This window comes from Hyaena hyaena, unplaced genomic scaffold, assembly GCF_003009895.1.
Source record: "Hyaena hyaena isolate Hyena2069 unplaced genomic scaffold, ASM300989v1 scaffold_1371, whole genome shotgun sequence".
NCBI classification, from domain to species: Eukaryota; Metazoa; Chordata; class Mammalia; order Carnivora; family Hyaenidae; genus Hyaena; species Hyaena hyaena.
Genome location: NW_024082005.1, coordinates 224,069 through 233,733, shown reverse-complemented (window position 1 = coordinate 233,733; position 9,665 = coordinate 224,069). Strand labels below are relative to the sequence as shown.

The window sequence follows — 9,665 nt, the reverse complement described above, 5'->3', positions numbered from 1 at the left end:
AGTCATTATTTCAAGTTAAAAGTACATAAAGAATTTCTGAAGAGTTTCAAAGGCAGAGAATTTCAATTCTGGTTGTTTGGAAATCATAGGTAGTCTTTCAGGTTTCAATTTTATTGGAGATGATGCTCCATAATTTGAACTTCTGATGCTGAAAATGGAACTGATAATAAGATCCTTAATTCCATTCAACCATTGCTACCTTATTGGCATGATCATTATTAGCAGGTTATCTTGGTCATGCTGGAGGAGGATGAGGGACTTGCCCTCAAGGTATACAACCATAATCCTAGAAACTACCTTTTACAAAATAGCCTGTGTATGGTAGGGAATGGGGTCTTCCACTGGCTTGAGTCACGGTCCTTTCCATTCCAAGCAAAGAGTCTTTTTTGGCTGAATTTCTACTTTTTAAAAACTTTTCCAATGGGAAGGTGTCAACATGCCTGTCATAGAAGGGATGGCTGCATGGAGTTCATAGACTAAACTGCTCAGATTCCTTCTAACCATTGTACACAGGCAGGGGTAGGGATGTATTGAGAGACCTATGTTTCTAGCTAACATGTTAATGTGAACTTTGCTTCATTAATACATGTACATGTTTGCAGGGGTCTCTGGGAAAATAATGTGAAAAACTTTTTTCACAACTCATGTTTACCCCACCATGGGGTGAATTGGTTTTTTTAAAAGTAATGTATCATTAGCTCATTTAAAAACTATAGGCCAAGGAAAAAGATCCACACCGAATATTTCCCATTTTCAGTTTAACACTAGAGATTTTTGTGTTGTTAGGTTTACTGTGTGTATGTGTGTGTGTGTGTGTGTGTGTGTGTGTAAGGAGTATAGCTCTTGAATAAGGATTTTTCTACCATTTTTGAGCATATTTTTTAACTTGAGAAAGAATGCTGTTGGTTTTATAAAAAATTCAGGCCAGCATCTAACTAATCATAGAAAATTGTACAAGAGTTCAGTCCTAAAGTATACATGGATCATACTGAAGTTGATGCTGAGAGCCTGTTCATGGCATGTTACTGAATCATTCATGGAATAACAAACTAACTTATGCTGCATATTTGTAATGTTGAATGATACGTACTTTTTTGCCCTCATTGTAAATTTGAAGCACTTCTGATCTGATTCTATTGCATCTGAGAGGAAATGAGAATTGTTGTTCAATACTATTATGTGACAGAGGTGAAAATATTGAAGCATGGGTACTATAGCCTTTTCCTTTTTTTCACTTTTGGGGAAATCAGTTTGTCTTCATGACTCTCATCATGGTAGTGGGAGGAGGTGCAAATGGAGAAATCAAGAGATTGGGCTGGTGATCACAGGGACTATGGATGAAGAAAGATGGCAGAGAGGAGTCAGGGAAGAATGAGATTCAGGGGGCAGAGGCCACAGTGAATGGGACACTGATAAATAGAAAAACTGTAGTATTTAGTATGTTTTTCTTTGTGTCAGTTTATTTCCATGTTCTGAAATCTTCAGAATGGATCCTACCAAAATTGCCTTTTGCCTTCGAGAACAACAGGAGATGGTCCAGTTTCACATTATGTCTGATTATTTATTCCACCTTATGCAAAATGTTTCTGCCACTTATCTTTCAAGCTTCCAGACTGGTGATTGAAAGGTTTCTTGAAATTATTCCTTGATCTTATTCAGCTATCAGGCAGAAAGTCCTGTAGCTTCGTGAAGGTCTATGAGTTGTTATGTAGCCCAGATCAGGACAACTTGACACAAGAGAACTCTGTTGGTGGTGTCTGGAAATGATGTTTCCCTGACATAGGGAGAGGATCACAAAGAGAAGATCTCTCTCTGTCCTGGCCACCTTTGGCTCTAGTTTTTTTGGTGGCATTTTGATGGCTCATGACCATGAAGTGGCTTTCTAGGGGTGAAAGGTCATCCTAGGGATGGCAGAAAGGAAGGATGGGGAGATAGGGGTCCTTTAGGACACTGTTGAAGCATTGAACTAGTTCTACATTGCCTATTTTGGGGATACTTGTTCAAGTCTTATAGGCCACTATATCTAATTGGTACACTTTTCTCTATTCCTAGCTTTTGTTAATCAACAGTAAATATCCTCTGACAATTAACTCTTTCCTTATATGCAGCCAAAAGCATTACTAACTGGCACACAGCACATTGAAAACTTTTGCCAGCTGTAAGCACTTCTTCATAAAGTGCAACGAAACAAAACAGAAGTAAATTAGAAGCTGGAGCACATAAAAACCTGCAGTTGTCACCTGTGTCATCCAATTCCAAATGTCTGTATTTATCAGAACGGTTTGGCCTTATTGATTGACTTTATCATAAGTAAATGTCATAATTGAACTCAAATTGTAAACATCCATTAATAAGACTGTACAATCAGTCTGTTTTACATATCAGTATTCCAACCAAGATTTTATCTGAAAAAAGTTAAAATAATTGAAAAACCACAGCAAAAGCCAAAGGGAGGCAGGGTCATTGAATGTTGGCATTTGTGTCTATGTACATGTATTAATCACCACATTCATCTGATCATTTAAGTTTATTATTAAGCCCCTTTTATGTGGGATCCACTATTCAGAAGGCTAGAGATACAAGCTAAATTTGACACAGATTAGAACATGTACAAGATTGTGTTAGTGAGAGGTGCCTGGGTGGCTCAGTCAGTTGGGTGTCTGACTTCAGCTCAGGTTGTGATCTCACAGTTTGTGAGTTTGAGCCCCGTGTCAGGCTCTGTGCTGACAGCTCAGAGCCTGAAGTCTGCTTCGGATTCTGTGTCTCCTTCTCTCTCTGCTCCTCCCCTGCTCAGTCTCACTCTGTTTCTCACAAGTGAATAAATGTTAAAAAAAGAAAATTAAAAAAAAAAAGATTGTGTTAGTGGTGCCACGACTTGAGTACAGACTCAGGATGCAAACTATGTAATTGTCCTTGAATCCTGTCTTTTATACACATTCCATGTGCAGTACATCAACAGGTCACTTTCCCCCCACCTGGGCGACACTTCCCAGCCCCAACACCTCCCCAAGCCTCTCACTCCTGCTCCTAGCTCGTGCCATCAGCACCTTCTACCCATCCTGCTTTGCGGGTTGTGAGTTCTTCTCTACAGGGTAACAAGAGTGAGGGCTTTTGTCTTCTTTTTAACATAAAGGAGATCATGATGTTCCTTTCTTTTCAGCTCTCCCATGGCTTTGCATCACTATCTAAAACATCCAAAGTCCTGTTCTCACACAGGATGCTTTATGATAGAGCACTCCTTCCCTCTCAACATCATTTCTACCCTGCTGTCCCTCATTCACTCCTCTCCAGGTATTCTGGGCCCCATCACTGTGTTGTCCACACCAAGTATGTACCCTTCTCAGTAACCTTATATGTATGGCTCACTTCATTCAGGTCTCTGCTCAAAGTCATCCCCAGGAGGCCTGTTCTCAACTCCTTTATATTCTTCTCTATCTCCTGACACTGCATTGTCTGTTTATTCATTTATGGCTTATCCTCACTTTAGCATCAGCTCCATGAGGCCAAGGGCTTTGCTGTTGTAATGAATCCCAATGAATGAATGAATGAACAAACGAACACACAAACTATGGGGTGAGGTGCTTATTTCTTTCTCATCCTGATCCTGCGTGACTGGTGATATCTTCTTGGCCAGTTATGTCTACTCTCTGTGCCTCTGTGTTTGCATTTGTGAAATGAAGGGAGATGTCAAGCCTGGGAGTGGGGAGATTTTTCAAGGGCAGGCCTGTTGACTCCCTCCCTTCCACACTGTTTGGGCGGCTTGCTACTTTGTTTATATACCAGAGGAGCCAGTTGCTGGGCAGGATAGGAAGCTGGACTAGCAGAAGGTGATGACTAACACAGGCATCTCTCCCTTGACCCCTGGCAAGAAAAGCCAGCGCAGGCCACATGGGCAAACAAATATGAAGTCAGCAATGCTCTTCTCAGGGTTTGCATCTTTCCTACACCTTACCCCCCGTTGCCACTCCCCCTACCAGGAACTCAATGGAATCCTGAAATCCTGAAATTCTAAGAAAGTGAATTAGAAAGTCTAACAAATCCAAATGTATTCAGCATATAGTTAATCCTCTTCCAAGTGTCTTGGGAGACATTGCTGCCAAGAGCAGTCTCCTTGGACTCTAACACTTCTGTCCATCTCTGGCTGTCTTCTAGCTGTGTGAGCCTGGGCAGGTGTCTCTACTTTTCTGAGCCTCAGTTCTTTCACCTACAACATGGGGGCAGTAGACCCACCTCACGTTGTTGAGATGGCAGTTAAATGAGGTGACATGCAGAAGGCACCTAGCACAGTGGCGTCAGAGTAGAAAAAGACGGCATCAAGCAGGCAGTGGACAACTCAAGGATACCTTGGCTGATTCTGCCTTTCTGGCACCTTTAAATTCACTCTTTCTATATTTCTGTTCAAATAAATGGCCCATCTTGCATCTAAGCATGGAACTGGGAGTTGCTAGAAATGAGGCTGAGACAAATGGACAACAGTGAAAACATTAATACATCCATAAACCTGGGCCCATTTTAGCAGTGACCCCAGCCTGTACACTGTTTGCAGCACCCGTACCCTCAGGCTGGAGGAGCTCTGAACCCAAGGCCAGGTTTCTTTCTCCCCCTACTCACTGTGAGTTCCCCCCAGGAGGAGGGTCTGGTCTGGCCTGCATGTCCCTAACTGTAACTCCTAGTGTGGTTCTGGGAGAGCTGGTTTCCCCCTCTTTCCCCTCACTGCTGACTCCCCTCCTTCCCTGCAGGGCCTGGGTGGGGATGGGGAATCCAGTTCACTCGTGATGATGACATGTATCAGGCCTGTGGGAAATGGGACAGAATGAGCACACCATCAGCATGTCCTTCATGCAGCTCAACTTGGCCTTACCTTCCATGTTTTGAGCTCCATTGAGGGAGTGTGGGGGTGGGGTGCGAGAAGGGACTGCCTAGGGACAGGTGGAAGTCCGGCCAACCCTCTACTTGATTATGGAGTTTGTCAGCAACAGAACACCTGTGTGGAAAGGCCAGGAATCTGCAGCTTCCTGTCTGTGGGTGGACAAAGGGGTTTTGTTTGCCTGGGAGAACTAGTCTTAGAGCCCCTGGCAACAGAAGTTTTGGAATTGAGTTACTCTCAGATGTCTAATTCAAGCTAAGCGCTGGGAAGGTCATGGATCTACCAGAGAAGGGAGACTGGCCTCTGGGCCAGGATGAGGGGTTGGGATTCCACCCAAGGGGAGAGAGGAGAAAAGCCAAAAGGAGAGTCTCCTGTGTCCTGACATGTCAAACTCATTTCCAGTTTGGAACCTTTGCATGTTCTCTCCCTGGAATGTTCTCCCTCCTAAACCTGTATGGCTTCTTTCTCATTTTGTTCAGGGCTTGTCCAAGGGACACATTATCTGAAAGGCCTTTCTGGAGGCCCCATCTCTCAATATGCTGAAATATTGTCTCCAAGAATTCTACTTGGTTTGTTCAACATGCCTGTGAGGTTCTAAGTTAATATTTGACAAATAAAAGAGTGAATATTTTACCAGGGGTTCCCCAACTGCTGAGTGTATCTTCTTGGTGATCAATTTCCAGAATATAAGATAGCTGTCTGAGTTCAGAATAAACCTTAATAACAGCAATTCATAGGCTGAACTTTTCATTTGGCCAAAAGGAAAAATACTGAGATGAGGACTGACAAAAGTGGTTCCCTCTTGTTCTGAACTGATATTATTTACCTTCAGGGCTCTGAGGATTTCCTCTCACACCCTCCATGTCTGTGGAGTTAAACTCAGGCTGCTGTCTTTGTAAAGTCATTATGAATTTAGCATAAAAGGAATTGCAATTATGACTTCCCTTATACTTTAAACCTCCTTCTCCAAACAAAATGAAGACTGTTTTTCAGTGGGACAAGAGTCACTTTTTAAAACTACAAGCATATGGCAAGCTTAGGTAGAGTGGAAACATTTTGCTTTAACCATCCATGTGTGTCTTTAATTAAAGAATTTTTAAAAAAGAAATACTGTAGAAATGTCAATTATTGTGTCTGTACATCTTATCAGAGTTGGGCAATTCCTAACTAATTGAATTGATCACCATGAGATAGTTCCACTTTGGAGGAGAGAAAAAGCAAGCAAACTGCTGGCCCTATCTAGTTCTTTTATGGATCCTGTTTATTGAGCTGTAATTGGCTCCACCACAGAGCCAGGAACCTCGTAGTCTCATTCAGCCACTCTCAAAATATTTACTGATCACCTACCATGTGCCAGGCTTTTCTACGGGATTCAGCAGTGACAAATGAGGCCATGTGTGTGCCCTCATGGAATTTTCCTTCTTGTGGGAAAGACAGAGAATATCAAAATAAATGAAGCATAGTATATGTTTTACCATGGAAAACAGACAGAACAGGGAAATGGGGGATGTGGTGGGAAATGGGGTTGTTAGGTTAGCTTTTAAGTGACATTTGAGCAAAAGTTAAAGGAGGTCACAGGGCTAGCTGGTGGAAGGGCATGCTAAGCAGAGGGAATGGCCCAAGCATGTTTGTAGAACAGCAAGGAAACTGCTGTGTCTGGACCACAGTGAGCAAGGGAGCAGAATAGAAAGTAAGCCAAAGAGGAAAAGGGATTTCTAGTGCTTAGGACCTGTGCCCACCGGAAGATAAAGCCAATCCAGGGTGTCACTGAGAGGTGACACGACATACCCAGAGTGTGAAAGAGTTCCTGAATTGAATTCTTTGACAGCCTGTGTTATTTTGGTAACAACACTCAAATCCAAAAAACAAAACAAAACAAAACAAAACAAAACCCAAAAAACAAAAATTTTGCAGACAAAGTCATCCCTGGGTACAGTGAGGAGCCTATTGCAAATCCCTATGTGTACTGCTAACACCCACCACCCTGTAAAAGCCTCTGTGTTTTACCTCAGGAATGCTAAAGGCCAAAAGCAAGAGCAATGGAGTTATGAGCCCTGGAACAATTTGCTCCACAAGGTCAAGATTCTTCACTCCCCACTTTTGCATGTCTGGTTGAAAGCAGAGGGTGATACTGGGAAGTGGGGCAGAGAGGCTCAGCCTGGGATATTCATGCCGATGGCCTGATGGTATATTCCTGGTCACAGCAAAGCTCATCTAAAGAGTCTTATGCTAAGATTTCCTGAGTCATTCTTCTCCTCTAAATGTTTGGTATTGATGTACTTGTTCATTTCATGGTTCACGATCTGCTATTTCTGTAAAACCAGGGGCACTTTGTTTAACAGGATTTTTTTTATAGCTATTTTAAGGTTTGAGGAACAGCCTCAGAGATGTTTGGAAGCAAAATGTTGATATTGGAATCACTGGGATTTTGATTTGTTATGAAGACAAAAAGATAATGAGTCTTGGACAGACTTTGACAAGTGGGATGGGGCAGGAAGACCTATTTTGGAAATCCTCAGTGAGGCAGAGGAAGAAGGTATCTGAAGGCTTTGGGAGATGAGAATGTTAGAGCAGGTGTCTAATATGACACCAGCTCCCCCATCTCCTGACTGTATTCTCCCCAGAAGGGCCAGGGGGTAATCCTTTTATCAGACTTGGGTGAGATGTATTTGTGGGGGGAGAAGCCCAATATCCTTGGAAAGCTCTGTGGTGGCTCTCCTCTGCGGGCCAGGAGTGACAGTGGAGGCTGCTGTCTTTAGACTGGACTCCCTGACTTAAGTGTGGTTGATGGAACCTGGGAGCAAGAGATGGTATTTAACTGCCAGACAGGGTGGGTGTGGCTGCTGAAAGGGTTAGCAGAGCCAAAGCAGTAATCAGAATAGTACGACCATCCGAATGTTGCATTGGCTAGTTGATAGTGATAGTCCTTGAACTGAAACAGATGGGTAGGCTACTAAAGGCTTACTTGATTTGCATGAATGGAAAAGCTCTAGATGTGGCAAAGGTCAATAGAAGGTTATGGACCCGAAACCAATCCCAGACTTGGGCTGGTTCTTAGATCCAGAGGCCCTCGAGTGATAGGGAGGAAAAGCCCCACTGAGGAAATCCCACTGCACAGCCAACAGTGTATGTTGTCAGTCTTCCTCCCAACCTTCCCTATGGAGCCCATGGCTGCTCGTCAGGGTGATGGTGCAGGAGGAAAGGGGTGGAACCGGATTTTCAGAAACTAGTGAAACCTGTAGACCCAAAGTGCCACTACCGTCCACCAGTCAGATGATAGATGGATCTTGGTTCTGGTCCACCTCAGAGTAGGTCCTGGGCTCCTCAAAGCCACTCTGTGGTTATTTCTGCAGTTCCAAAAGTCACAGTTGGAAAAAATATATTACCAATTGGCAGCACCCCCACATTGGTCAGCATTGGTTAGATGAGAAAGCATGTCTTCTTTCAGGTTCCTAAATGCTGAGTTTACCCAGTGCTCAGAGCACTTCCCATACATGACTAGCTACTCACAGATGGCTGTCCCTTGGGGCAGTGCCTGCATGGGGTGACAGCTCTGGCTGTCTGGCTGGTGGCTGGTGAGGTCTAGCATGCCGCATAGCTGAGCATGACATAGTATACTGTAGCAGACCATGAAGGACAGGGAAGAAAAATCAGGTCCCAGTTCTGCCATGACTTTCCTGTTGGTGGGCAGGTCACTTTGGTTTTCTCATCTTTAAGAAGAAAGGTGGGGCTACAGGCTAGTGATTCTCAACCTTGGCTGCATATTAGAATCACTCAGGGAACTTAAACATTACTAATCCCTAGGCTCTATACTAGAGATTTTGTTCATTGGTTTGGGGTAGGGACATAGCACTGACATTTTGAACATCTCCTCCAGGCAATTCAAATGTGCATGTTGGATGGGCTCATCCCGAAGGCCCCTTCCAGCCCTGACAGGCAGAGTCCCCACAACGTTCCTCATCAAGGAAGAGAAAGAGACTCTGATATATTTGAAGTCAAAGCTCCAAAGGGCCTTTGGAGGAGAAAAACCTGAAAACCCCTACTCCTAAAATTCAAATTGCAGTATTTCTCCTCTGAGGGAGAACTTTGGCCAGACTACAGAGAGGTTGGGTTGGGGAATAGCCTTAACATTTGTTCCAGCCATTTCAGTGACATTTTGGAGAGTTAATCAAAGATCTATCTACCGTTGTCTGCCTGTGTCCTAGACAAAGGCCAAAATCTGTCCTTGTGTTTAATATATGCCTTGTCATACCATGGTTATTACGTAGATTCAGAAAGAGACCCATACTTTTGTTTATTGAGGGCTGCTCTCACTTCTGTGTCTTATTCCTATCTTCATCTCTGGCTAGCCTTTGAAAAAAGGTTGCTCCTATTCTGTGAATAGTAGTATTGGTTCTAGTTTGTGAGCCTGACTCAACCACAAACTAGCTGAGTGACCTTGAAGAGGTAGGTATCTTTTTCTCCCTGGGCACATGTTTCTTTTTTTTTTGTAATTTTTATTTTTATTTTTTTATTATTTTTTTTATTTTTTATTTTTATTATTATTATTTTTTTTACAAATAGTTTATTGTCAAATTAGTTTCTACATAACACTCAGTGCTCATCCCCAAAGTGCCCTCCTTCATGCCCATCCCCCCCTCCCCCCCACATCCATCAGTCCTCAGTTTTTGTCAGCATTCAAGAGTCTCTCATGGTTTGCCTCTCTCCCTTTCCCCCACCATTTCCGCCCTTCTTCTCCCCCTTGGTCCTCCGTCAAGTTCCTCCTAATCCTCCTATACGTGCAAACATATGGTATTTG

General features: G+C 43.3%; 1 pseudogene; it reads left to right on the top strand.

Annotated features, from left to right (window-relative positions):
* The first annotated feature begins 8,053 nt into the window (after positions 1-8,053).
* Positions 8,054-9,665, top strand: part of LOC120225355 — an 11,399-nt pseudogene continuing 9,787 nt past the window's right edge.